Source organism: Pleurodeles waltl, chromosome 6 (assembly GCF_031143425.1).
Source record: "Pleurodeles waltl isolate 20211129_DDA chromosome 6, aPleWal1.hap1.20221129, whole genome shotgun sequence".
In the NCBI taxonomy this organism is placed as follows: Eukaryota; Metazoa; Chordata; class Amphibia; order Caudata; family Salamandridae; genus Pleurodeles; species Pleurodeles waltl.
Window position 1 is genome coordinate 466,992,547 of NC_090445.1, and position 13,935 is coordinate 467,006,481.

Here is a 13,935-nt window from a genome sequence, read left to right on the forward strand (position 1 = left end):
AAAAAAACACTAATATGATTGAAAGCTGTATATGAAACGCATTATGTTAATTATCAGCAAGGCAGTTCATTTTGAGAGTATAAATGTTTCCTTCTGATAGACAAACATCGCAGCAGGAAGCTTAATTATTACCTATTCAGTATCTTTCTTTTCATGTTGTGTTCATGTAATTGCTCATTTGTTTGTTCAAAATTGGTATTTTATTTCCCATGTTTCCTTGTCATATCTCAATTTGTATGTTGACAAGAACAATAAATAGGTCATAAAGGCACAGAATATCACAGATTATAAAGAGATCTCTAGATGGATGCTGATCACTTAGGGATGTTTGGGAATAATTACTTTACTTGGCCATATACACGAGTTGAGAAACCCTGGACTCTCTGCATCAGTAGGGGAGACTTTGGGAGCCTGTGCACATTGGAAAGGCTAGTGTGTGTTTAGGGAGACCTGTGCTGCACATCCCAATTGGAGGAACTCTTGGTCTGCCTGTTCCAATCGGTGAGTAGTACGTGAGTCCAGGGAGACCTAAGTTGTCTGCTACTGAAGGAGATGTGAGTTCAGGGCGATGGAAGATATTTTTGCCAACCACAAAAAATGGCGTGCAGTGAGGGAGAGCTTAAATGTCTTTGCCAGTGAGACATATGAATTTAGGAATACCTAAGGTGTCTTGTTAAGGAGTTTGGAGAATGGTCCGTTTAGGAGCCCTATGTGAGTTTTTTGGGAACCAATGTGCACCAAATTGGAGACTATTGTGAATTCAGGGAGAACTTAACCGTTTGTAGCAATACGGACTGAACATGACTACGGAGGACCAGAGTTAGATGAACCACGTGGGGAAACTTGCGTGAGTGCCAGGAAACCCAATTGTCTCACCTCTGATGCAGAAAACTGTGGAAAACATTGTCTGTCTTAGTATATGGAAAAAAAACACACTCATGACCCTTTTTCCAGACATTCTTCCTCCGCTCAGTATCAGCTGAGATCTCTATACCCAGATTCTCCTACTTTTATGCTCTCAGCAGTCCACTCTCCACACTACAATGACTTTTTGAGTGACCCTGAATGTCACCCTAAAATGGACTGGCCTCCCTGCAGCCCATCTATAGATAGTCCAAGCCAAACTCAAACCCAGGACCAAGGGTTCGGTTGTGCAGTCTGATTCTCTCACACCCACTCACATCAGGATGACCATCTTCATGCAAGTATTCTTCTCATAGCTGGCAGTCCGTCTTCCCACTGAAACTGTTGTGTAGCTACTTAAGCCATGTTTTATGCACGCAGTTGTACACTTTCACCCATTTACGTTTTATTCAGCATTGCTTTATTTTTCTAACAATAGCTTCATTAGTGGTGCTGTTTTATTTCTCTCTATCTTGCTGTCCTTTTGCCTAGGAAAGCATTGTGTTCTTGGTAGGACATCTAGTTCACTTTGTGCTTTACCAAGGCTACAGTTAGATAGGGTTGTCGACAAACGTGGTATCATGTGTCTCCTGCATTCACAGAAAACAACACACTCATACATGGGGACTAGTTCTTAGAACGTCAGCTGTTTTAGTATAAAACACCCCTTTTGTCTTAGACACGTTAGAGGGAGATTCCAGCCAGATGACCACGACTGTATGCTGATTGCTGCAAGCTTCGCTACAGCCACCTGTTTAGATGACGGAGCCCTGTTCCCGATGGGGGCAGTGTCTATATAGACTTCACGCCTCTTAAGGTATGAGGGATGATGTTCTTCCAGGGGGAAACCCGCAGGGCAGATGAGGCTTAACATGCTGTGCTCATACTTAACGTAGGGTAGGGGTTAGAGATCTACTCCCCTGTGTAGACCGCATGACAGGGCTATTCTTTTGTTTTACACTTTATCAAATGCCTGCTCCTATTGTCTTTCATTATCCTCATTATTGGTATGCACCTGCTTTTATCTAGGATGCAGATATTTTAATAAATGCTTATTTAAATATATTCTGCCTTTGTTGTCTTGCCTGAGTGAGATCTTGGTAACTGATAGAACAGGATACAATATGATATACCACGATTCCCTGGGGAGTCTGTTGTACCATAAACTCGGTTGCCACAATCATCTCGGTCAGAGATGGGTGCTGCTAGTTAGCTGGAAACCCCGGATTAGGCTGGCAGGTGTCACTAGGGGTGGACTTGTACTCAGTACCCACAACCCAGACGAGCCTACCACCCAAATCCAGTAGCCTCATTACCCTAACGGGAACCTACGCAATAAAACCATATCCTCTTCTGACTCCCTCATCCCACAGCAACTCTGGCTCTTCCCATGACTACCGCTTTCTAGCAGGTCCCTCCCGTCAGCTCTTCCCTCTACCTGGGAGAGCAACAGCAGAGCCCCTTTGCCATCTCAAAAGTACCCTCCACTCAGTCCTGATTTTACTTTTTCTAACCTGTACCTCCTTAGAATGGGGGTGTCACTCCGCCTCTAACCTTGAACTCAGGAAAAATCAAAGGCAGTGTCTCATCAGAAAAAATAAAAGTTTATTTTAATGTGACACTGGAACCAAGACTGGCAGAGCCAAGTTCTAGTGTCCAAATTGTCGAACTTCAATACAATTGTTTATGCATGAAAACCACAAAGGCGTAACCAACCATTACATATATTGTCCAAACATTATTCGCCACCTGATCAATTTCTCGAACATTACAACTACAATTCCAGTTAGAATTTCATAACATTCGCACATAATGTCAAATAGACAAAAACAATTACACTAGTTACAAAATAATGGTCTACATGCACAACATGATGACCCAGGGCACTTTTCACTCTGATAAACAATGCGTGTACAGAAAGAAAAATGACTTAATTTATTGCTCAAGCTAGCCTGCAAGAGTACATCAATGTGCTGCCTTTTTGGCAGCCCTTGCATCATGACTGCATTCTGAGCATACAGGGTAAAAAACATTAAACATGGTTTATCAGAGTTATGTACTTTTCAACAACAGGCCTCGCTTATCATTGAGTATCGCATGGCCAGGAAATCAAACATAGATTCCATTCCTGGTAATACAATTGCAATTCTGCATTCTGCACTCTGATGATCTGATAATCTACATCTATTCCTCTAGTGGGACTACTTCCTCAGCAACCCTTGACTGGGGATCAACGTTCCTTGGGGTGTGATGAGGGTGGACTGCATCCTTAATACAGCATATTTCTAGTAATAGTTTTATGCAGGTGAGACAGGCTTCTTTCAGTACATACAATGTTATTAGGACAACTACTCCCATTACCAGTGCCTCTATCAACCATGATGCCCAGTTGTAAAACCAACTACCCAATTTTTCCCATACTCTGCCAAGATCTGTAGAGGTACGCACATTCTCAGCTTCCTCTTGGACCTTTTTTAGTTTTCTAATGGCTTTGTTTATTTTGTCACTGTTATCCGGGATGTATGCACAGTAGCTTTGATGGATCATGTGACAGACCCCACCCTCCTTGGCCAGAATGATGTCTAGGGCAATACAATTTTGAATTACTACAGCCCTCATATCAGTCAATTCTTCTGTTATATTCCCCAAGGCCACTGCTGTGGACTCTGGCACGTCTCTGTCAGCCATGCCAATTGATGTATTTTAGCTGCTAAACCTATCATCCCAATCTGGGGGACCATTACACCTATACCAGTCATTATTCCATCTATCCAGGTGATAGCCCCCATGGAGGGCTAAATCTTTTATCTGGGATATGTTGGTGATGTGAGTCATTCATGGCAGCATTAGTGCAGGGTAGCAGGTACTATACTATCTGGCCGGGAGATGAAAATATGCTGAAACACCACAGCCCTAGTACATTACTCCACAACCCATAGGACCATCTCTCAATCTATCTAGGCTGGCAATGGTGTGCCATTTACTAGTGCCTACATATATGTTGACCCACGCATTTGTTGTGACAATATATTTGCAAGCTGTGCAAATTCCAATATTTTTAAAAACAGAGCATATCTTGAGCTCCTGTGGGGTGGCAAACAAGCTGCTACCCCAGCTGTATTTTATAGACCATGATGCAACCCCGGTGTTTGTAACCTGTAGGTGTGTTACCCCGAAGCTCTTGGCTGTCCTATTCCTTGGTGCTTGCCTACTTATTGGGTCTTTTATTTTCGTTTTGTCCCATTTCCATCAACCAATCTAGAAATTTCCTTTCTTCTTCATGTGAACCCTCAGCTTGACATTGTGTTTTGTTTTTTGGTTTACCGGTCCTATCAGACATTGGCCTATGAGGTATTGGTACCTTAAAATGTTGTTGCATCAGCTGTAATACTATATTACACCCTATGTATTTGCTGAGCGAAATTGATATGCATTTCATCACATCGTGGGTGTTTGTTGGTAAATGAGTATCACTCTGAGTGCCACGGATATCTGTCTCCAGCCCGGCGACTGCCATTGTGCCACCTGCAGGATCATGACCCCGCCTACCGCCATGGTTTTCATGGCATTAATAACTTCCCTGTCACTGATAGGGGTCTCCCTCCCGCTCCCTCCTCTCCAGTTACCCCCCTCCACCCTCCCTTACATCTCCAAACCCCCCACCCCTCCCTACATTCTCTCTCACACACACACACACACACACACCCCTTTCCACATGCTTACACGCATGCATACATCCAATCACTCACACATCCTACACACTTCCAAACATACACGGAGACACACATTCACATTTCACAGCATACACGCTCCCACACGGCTGTACATACACATGCACATTCAACACTCAACACACACCCCCATTCATGCACACACATACATTCACACACCCCTACACACACCCCTACACACACCCCTACACACACCCCTACACACACCCCTACACACACCCCTACACACACCCCTACACACACCCCTACACACCCCTACACACACATACACATACACACACATACACACACATACACACATACACACACATACACACATACATACACACACACATACACACACACATACACACACACATACACACACACATACACACACACATACACACACACACACACATACACACACACACACACACACACACACACACATACACACACACATACACACATACACACATACACACATACACACATACACACATACACACACACACACACACACACACACACACATACACACACATACACACACATACACACACACATATACACACACACCAGTGCCACCTTACCGCCATCCGTCGGTATGGCCACAGCCGGATTTACGCCCTTCTTGTGGAGGAAATATGGCTGTGGTCATAATATGGTGGACAGCTGGTAGCCACGGCGACTGCCTTTTGGCGGCCATTGCCGCAGCAGTAGGTGGTTTTTACCGCCAAAGTTATAATGAGGGCCATAGTCTTTGGCAGAGGTATGAGCCCCATATTTGATGATAGCTACTTTTTGCTTGCAATAAGTCAACAATCAGGTTGGCATGTTGTATCAATTGGCCAGCTGAGGTGAGAAATCCTCTGATTGCCCAAAACTGGCCAAGGTCATGTGTCACTCCAAATGCACATTCGCTGTCAGTATAGATGTTAATGTACTTGCCTTAGCCAGGTGGCACACCCTTGTTAGTGCCACTAATTCTACTGCCTGGGCATTTTTCACTATTGTCAATCTTCCCCACTCCAGCAATCTTTTGGCAGTACCTACAGCATAGGTTAGGCAGCCTGGAGCATCCCAGTGTTATCCGTAATGCATGACCATTAAAGACCATGTCCCCTTCTGCTTCTGGGAGTGGGGTGTCCCTGATATCTGGTCTCACCTTGGTGTGTCTGTCTACTGCTAATATGCAATCATGAAAGGAGTTGAAGGTTCATTCTGGTCCTGTTCTGTTGGTAACAGATAGGGAGGCTTCAAGGTGGTGCAGCTCTTAATATGTGGTGCCAACAGTGTTAGTTCATATAGTGTGAGGCGTGAATTTGTAAGCGGTTAAGTCTATATTGTTGTCAATAATGTGTCCACGAAATGTGGAACATGCAATATTAAAGTGTGTGCTAGAACTACATTTTAGAATTGTTATACCGCCAGTGCTGCAGAGGCCACCACCCTGAGCCAGCACTTCCAATGAACATCCACCTTTCTCATGGCAAAATATGTGGAAATCCTTGCTATAGTCTGGGAAGTTTAGTGCTGGTGCTGCTCACAGTTCTTTTTTTCAGTGTGTGGAGTGCTTCCTTATCCTCTGGGGACAAGGGAACTTTATCGGTTATCTCCTTCTGGGTGAGGTTTTGTAGTGGATGTGCTATTGGGGCAAAATGGTATCCAATGTCTGCAATAGCCAGCCACCCCAAGGAAGGCCCTCACCACCTTCTGAGTATGTGGTCTGGGAAATTGTGTGATGACCGCTATCCTGTTTGGTAATAATCTTCACATCTGTTGGGGAAACTCGTGGCCCAAATATCACACTTTTGGCTGGCAAAATTGTAATTTCTTAGAAAACACTTCATGACCTTTCTCTGACAACCAGCATGACGTACTATAGTGTCTTGGATGCAGGCTGTCTGGGAGAGGGAAGCCAAGAGTAAGTCATCAATGTAATGAATTAGTGTGAACCCCCCAAGTCTCTGCAGAGATGCCAAATCTGTCCTTAGGGTGTTGGAGAAGATGGCGGGTGAGTCCGAAAACCCCCTCTGGCAAATGTTCCCAAGCTAACTGTCTTTGTCGGAATGTGAAGCTAAAGAGATACTGTGAAATGGGATGGAAAGAAGGCATTGCTCAAATTCAGGACATGAAGTGGATGGCTGTGGTAGAAATTCTGGACAGGATGGTGGCTGGATTTTGGAACTACTGGGCATTAGGGGGATCACTTCTTTGTTTAACTCTTGATGTTCCTGCGTAAATCCGTTTAAAGGGGGGGATCATCCGGTCCCTTAGGGGCCTTTTTAACTGGGGGATAGGGGTTTTACAGGGGCTGTCTTGCAATTCCTTTAAGACCCCTGCCTCAGAAGGTCTTGTAATACTGGGGCTATACTTTCCTCCCCCTCTCTGGAAATTTTGTATTGCAGAACTCGTGGCAGCGTCATCCCTGGTTTCAATGTGATCTGTACCAGGGGTAGTCTAGTACGTGGCCCACATTGTTGGGTCTGTGTGCCCATACCTCATTCAGGACTGAATCCTGTAGCTCTGATGGTATTCCCTGTGCCTTCCCTAGGGGACTACGCCTCATGAACGCCTGCACTGAAAATCCATTCTCCCTGGTTTCTAGAAATACCCCTATGGGTGTCCAGCGAATGGGGCACTGTAATTTACATAGTAGATCCCTTTCCATCAAATTAATAGGGCAGTACCTACTAAAAATAAATTGATGATCAGCGATAATGGGACCCACTACCAGTTTTAGGGGTTGTGTCAAACACTTCTCAACAGGTTGTCCTGTCATACAACTACTGTTATTTGTGTTCCTGACAGTGATGCATCTGGTATGTCAGATGCCTTCAGCATTGACTGTGTGGCTTGTGTGTCAACCCGGAAAGGAACAGTCTTGATTAGCTCTGCCCCCTCCACGTATGGACCCTCCTGGTCCACTGGTATTACTGGAGCCACTAGACACACCCTCTTGATGCTGCTGTAAAAAATGTTTCCTGTGGAATTGGGGAGGGGTTAAGGCGGATAACCTCCATTTTCATCATTCTCATGTGATCACTGTCTGCCATCACCCTTACTGGAGGTGGCAGTGGAGAGGTTTTTGTTGGACCATAATGTGGTTGTGTGGACCTTGGAGCTTCTAATCCTTGCACATTGGTAGTTGCATCGAATACGTTGTCTGTGTAGGGTGGTGGTGTATTCTGTGGGTGGCCAGACTGTCTCTGCTGGCTCTCAGCCCTGGGCCCCCTACCTAGCAGGGGGCAATCCGCCTTCCAGTGTTCCTGCTGGTTGCATGTCGTTCTGGACTGGGGTTGGGAGGAGGTGCTCTAATCTGACCCACGCCCCCTTCTTCTTCCTCTGCCCTGTGCCATAAAACCTCTCCTGCGCCATCATCAACTTCACCTTTTCCCTCTTTGTTTTCCCTTCCGCTCATGCCTGTAGCTGTGCTTGGTAATCTGCACAATACCTTTCGGCTGCCAGCACCTTGTCTATGGGCTTTTGCTGCCAGCAGACAAAGGAAGTCTGTAAATGGGTCTGAATGGGTTGTTGGAGCCCTTAGATAAATATTGTGACAAAAGCCTGCATCACTTCCCCTAGTGGGTTTTTCATCCCACTGCTCTGTATGTAGTCTTGTAAGAGACAGTCATAATAAGAGTTCACACTTTCATTTTTTTCTCTCTGTCTTTTCTTCTGGCAGCTTTCCTTTTATGTACTCCATTACATCCCTCCTTGCCTTTTCCACCTTATCTCATGGTACCCACCCCGTCCCCTCTTTGGCTTCTCTGTCCACCAATTTATCACTTTCTTACAGTCTTCCCACAAATCTCTTGGAACTATTACGTGAAGCATGGTGTCTACATCCTTCCAGAGCTATCCTCCCATGGCTATTATTCTGTTTAATTCTGTGTACCATCTGTGTGGTTCCTCTATTAATCTAGGAAAGTCCTTGGTGAATGAAATCAAATCAGATCTGGTCCAAGGTACATAAATATATATTGGGATACTCAAATCTTCCCCTGACCATGCCATTGTCACCTCTCACAGAGGCATGGCCAGTGCTGGTTTGGTCAGCACAGGGTAAGCAGTGGCTTTAATCTAGTTCATAACCTGGGCAGTCATTGGGGTACTTGAATCTTTCTCCGACAGTTCCATTGGCACCTTTCGCAGGGGCATGGTCAATGCCAGTTTGGTCAACACATGGTAAACTCAGTGGCATTAATCTTGTTCATAACCTGGGCAGTCATGATGCATCCTAGCAATTCTTTTCACTTCTGCAACTTTTGTATAGCGTAGTGCAAGGTATCAGTTACTTTAGCATCCTCCCAGGACTGTAATTGACTATCTGTAAAGCTAAGTTATAAAGTGTCCCAATCATAGGGCTGTGGAATGGAGGACGCATCTTTAGTGTGCTGTCCATATGTGCAATGTACTTTAAGCTGCTGCTCCATTAAATCTGCATGTGCAAACGTTAATATTTTCTCTCTATACGGCCTGTCATAATTTTCCTCTAGTTCTTTCATTGTTAATTTATCAACCAGGTCTGTGAGCAATGAGTGCTTCCATGGCTAGGGTTCTCTCCTGCCTTTACTGCCGAAAGGCCAGAGAGGGGAAAAGGTATTGGCATAAACAAGAACCAACCTCCGCCATGTTTGCAGTCCATCTCCGGCCAAAATTGTGCTAGTCCGACTCACCTGCATATCTTATGCAAGCACATACCAATGCCCCACCACACACATGCAGTCACATACATCACTTAAAAGTGCAAAATGTGGTGTCCAAGAACTCCTCGCTATACTTGCCTACTGTAAACTGTTGCTGGTACAAGTTGCTCTCAGACAAAGAAGCCTGGTGTAATTATGCACGGTGGAAGGTTGTTTCCTCTCACTAAATAAGATAGGCATTGTGAATGATGTGTGCAAATTACTTGAAAAATGAAAACTGAGAAACCACAGTGGAGGAAACTATCATAACAAAATCATTTTAAAGAATGACAGTTTTAAGGAAATACAACAACATTTAATTTGAAAGGAAAGATCATTTTAAGGAAAAAAATAAATGGGTAGAGTTTAGGCATAGAAAGTGGGGTTTAAAGTGGTATTTAGGGATAGTGAGGCTTTTTAGGTATCAGGAATGGGTAAGGTTTAGGGATGGTGAGACGTTTATAGGGTGCACAGATGAGTGGAGTTTAGGGATGTGTGGAATGTAGGAGTTTTTAAGGTTCAGTTATGGGTAGAGGTTGGTGTGATGAAGAGTGTTTAGGGTTCAGGATTGGGTGGAGTTCAGGGTGGTAAGGGCTTTTAAGAATTCCGCCATGAGTGGAGTTTAGAAGCAGAGAGCAAGTTTTAGGGGGTTTTGGTGGGGTGGTGGTTAAGGACAGTAAGGTTTTTTTTTTAAGTTTCCGGGTTAGTGGAGTTTTCGTGTGTTGAGAAGTTTTAAGGGGTCAGGGATGGGGGGTTAAGGCATAGTGAGGGGCTTTTAGTTTGGAGTTTGGGGGTAGTGAGGGGTTTTATACTCCAGTGATGAGGTGCAGTGGTAGAAATGGCTTTTATGGTGCAGGAATTGGTGTAATTCAGTTGTGGTGAGGAGTTTTTTGGGGGGGCATGGATTTATGGTGTTTAGGGATTGTGAGGTGTCAGTGAATTAAACGCATGTAAAGTGATTCTTTGACAGTGAAAGTGGCATAAATCTGAAAAAAATGCACCCTGAAGTAAAGCCCTAAATTAAAATCTCTGAACTTTCTGGAAGTAAGTTCTGCAAATCTTCATTTTACACATTGAAATTGGCATGTACTTGCTTATTTTTTAATCAAAATGTCATTTATGAATAGATTTCATTGAGCTGGTAAAGGTCATTCATTTCTGATATTGTTATGAAACAGTGTAAATGAAATGGTTTCTCAGTAACGCTATTCTTTGAAGTTGTTTTTCTATGAAATCACATATAACCATTGCAGAAACTTATCCTGCTGTTTAAATGTCTCAGTAAAAGGTGTGTAATGCACAATTGTAGGCCTGATCTTTAAACTCTTTGGTTAACCTCTTGCTCCCTTCATCCCCACCTCTCCATGGTCTTCTGCACTGTCCTTGATTTTTGACATTAGACTCCTAAGAGAGGCATATGAGTCAGGAAATAGACTGTTCAGTTATATGCAGCTATGAGGTCTGAGAAGCATCAGGAGGGCCTTTGCAGAAAATCATGGCTTGTACTCCCTCTAAGGTTTGTTTAAGGTCTGTCACTGTAACCAGGGCAAGTGTAGCTTTACCTCCTTGTTCCAGCACTTCACTCCCAGACTCCAAGCGATTCCCCATTTCTACCCCATGTAGCCACTGCTCTCCCACCCCACCAATCACGGATACCACTGCTGCCAAGTTTCCCAGGTATATGTTATAAAACTGCTCCACCCCAGCTTTTATTTTGAATTCTGGGACTAGTATTCCTGGTTTTTACTGGAATAAACAAGACTAAAAGTTCCAGAATTCAAAGAAAATAAAGACTAAAGCAGATTGTCACACATGGACCTGAGAAACTTGACAAGGCTGCAACACCATCTCCAAGTGGACCGCAGAATTGTCCATATGTACATTCCCATCATGCAGCACATCATGCCTCAGCAGCGTTCCTTTGGAGACATAAGGTGGGGGGCATGGTTGGATTTGCTTCCTACCTCCCCACTTGATTCCAATAAAGCTATTGTTTAACCTAAGGTGTGGCCATCACTCCACCCCTTCTCTACAGAAGCAGGGGTGTAGTTTCATACAGGGTTTTTGGGGTGTCACCCCCCCCCCCTACCAATAAGTGGAAAGTGAAAGAAAAAACATGGAATGGTGGGTGGGCTCTAAATTCTGTCTGAGGGTGGCAGATATCCATTCAGTTTGGAGGGCTTGCATGAATTTAAAACTTTCAGTAAAACGTATTGAGAAATAAAGGCTTGCTTGGTAAATCAGTAAATCTTTACCACTTTGATGGGGAACTCTGTTAATAATTATAGTCCCCTGATAAATTTATCAAATCTGACATGTTGGTCCAATGTCCATAATGTTAGGCTACACAAATAGACATCCTATAATTACAGAAATAAATAACATACCAAAGTATTCTTCAAAGCAGGTGCCTGATTGGTGCTTTAGGGCAGTGACCATTAGGCATTGCAGGACCTGGTGCGGTAACTGACTACTATTGAAAAAAACAGGATGCAGAACTCTCATAAAGTGAGCTTTGACCTTGTCGATATTAAAGCGGTTTGTAATGCTGCTGAAAAGATCCTGAAAAGGGTCGAAATTGTAGACATCCTGCTCAACACAACTGGTACATGTTATGGAGGCATAAAACTATACACTGCGGGACAAGGAAAATTGGTTGATGGAAAAAAAAGCATTTTCGTCCTTTCCGTTGTATGAAATTTATTTTGCCTTTCATGATCACGGAAGTTACAACATTAATACATTGTTTTCAGCTTTTTATCAGCTTTGTGAAGGTGACATAGTGAACTTGCCCCCTATGTCTAACTCATATATGATAGACACAGCTTTTTAACTGTGCTATTTTCATGATGCTGTTTTAGGGGGGGTCAGATTTAATGATTATACAGGAACTTCTGTGCTTTTATGTTTGTGTTGGGTACACGCCATTGCTTGTTTTGAAATCTCATACTTTCTCCCTCTAAATCCCATTGACTACACCACACCCCTGTACAGGATAAGCGGAGGTGCTTCTCGTGGCCTTGTAGGCAATCACTGGTTAAAAAGCCCAGTGGGTGAGAGGATAGAGACAGTCTTTCAGAAGCAAATGCCAGCATGGGCATTCATTAACAATCAACTTGCTAAAAGGGCATATTTACCAGAACAATGCAAGACTCTGAGAAAATAAAAGATAATGATCTCCAGCCCATCCACGGGCAGGGTTATGTAATTTGTGTGGTGCAATTACGACACTGCTGTGAAGCACCCTGCCTCAAACACTTGCAGCACACGCTGGAGGTGCTGCACTGCAAGGGTCGCCAGTGGGCTCTTTGATGGGTCTGGAGCCCTTTGATGGGTTGGGAGCACCCCTGTGCTCTGGGGGCTGCTGGAGAGTGTGGTATTATCCTGGACCTAACCTGCCACAGATGACATCAGAAGTAATTGACGAATTGTTCACATCACATTTCCCCTCATTGATATAATTTGAGAACATCATTATGGATGGCCAAGGCAGAGTAATTTTGTAGCACCAAATGAAAATATTGATACATAGACAGCATCTCTAATCATAGTTTTCTTAATTTGTAAAATATCTACACTTCCAGTTGAAATGGTTATGAAACTCTAAATTATTATTGCTTTCTGAATGGCTAAGAAAGCAAAGTCTGCCTTTCAGCCTGCAGCCGGAGTGGAGGACTTGTGATGCAGAAGAAAGATCCTAGTTTGTTCACTCCAATTTGTGTGTGGGTCTATACAGGAAATGGTTTCTAAATTTCCATTGTATATGGCTGAAGGCTGTGTGTTACAGGGCGGCTGCCCTGGAGGGCTGTGAGGATGACTGCTTGGGCGGTGGCGGGTTTCCCTCCTGGGTTCCTAGGGGAACCGCGGAGAGCCCGTAACCCAGAAGTCCTTCTGACCTCTGTGCGAATAGACCAGAAAAAGGCATCTGTTCCAAGGGTAAAGACAGAGTGGACGAGCGAGGCAGAGCAAAGGGGAGACGTGGAGCGGAGGAGAGAAGCAGAGCCAAGGAGAGCAGCAGAGCCAGAGAGAGACATGGAGCAGCAAAAGACTTACCCGAATTGAGAGAAGCAGGAGACAGAGGGAGGAGTGGGAGGTAAGGAGAGCCAATCCGGAAGAGATCCCAGAGAAGGAGACACACTCCAGAGACCCAGCCACGTACCAGGAGGAATGTGGCTATCAAAGGTACAGTCTAAACTAGTAAAGAGGCTTTGATTAGAGTGGGAGAGGTGCAGTGGTGTGAGGAGGAGGGGAGAATACACTAAGGGGACTTGGGTGAACAAACTAATAAATACTGAGCTCCAAAGGAACCTGCGGCACCACACCCCTTTTCCCCCTCACAAGCACTGCCCTACCTAAACCCAGAAACCCCAAAGAGGGAGAGTCACTTACCTGCTTCCATGTTTGTTCTGTCTGAGGTTGACGAACACCCAAGGACAGCAGTCCACCACCTAGAAGAAGAGGCACACCATAAGAAAGGAAAAGAAGTCCTAAAACGGAGAGAAGCTACCCATTAAAACCTGGCAGAAAACACAGCACAAAACAAAATAAGACGTTTGTGAAAACAAAAAGTCGGTAGTCCTGGTATATTTCTTCCTGTCAAGGAAAAGTGAGTCTCTCACTGCCTTGCA

At 44.3% G+C, this 13,935-nt stretch overlaps 1 protein-coding gene across 8 annotated transcripts in view; it reads left to right on the top strand.

The window, feature by feature from the left end:
* Positions 1-13,935, top strand: part of LOC138299904 (membrane cofactor protein-like) — a 439,137-nt gene that overhangs the window by 154,598 nt on the left and 270,604 nt on the right. The window lies entirely within an intron of this gene.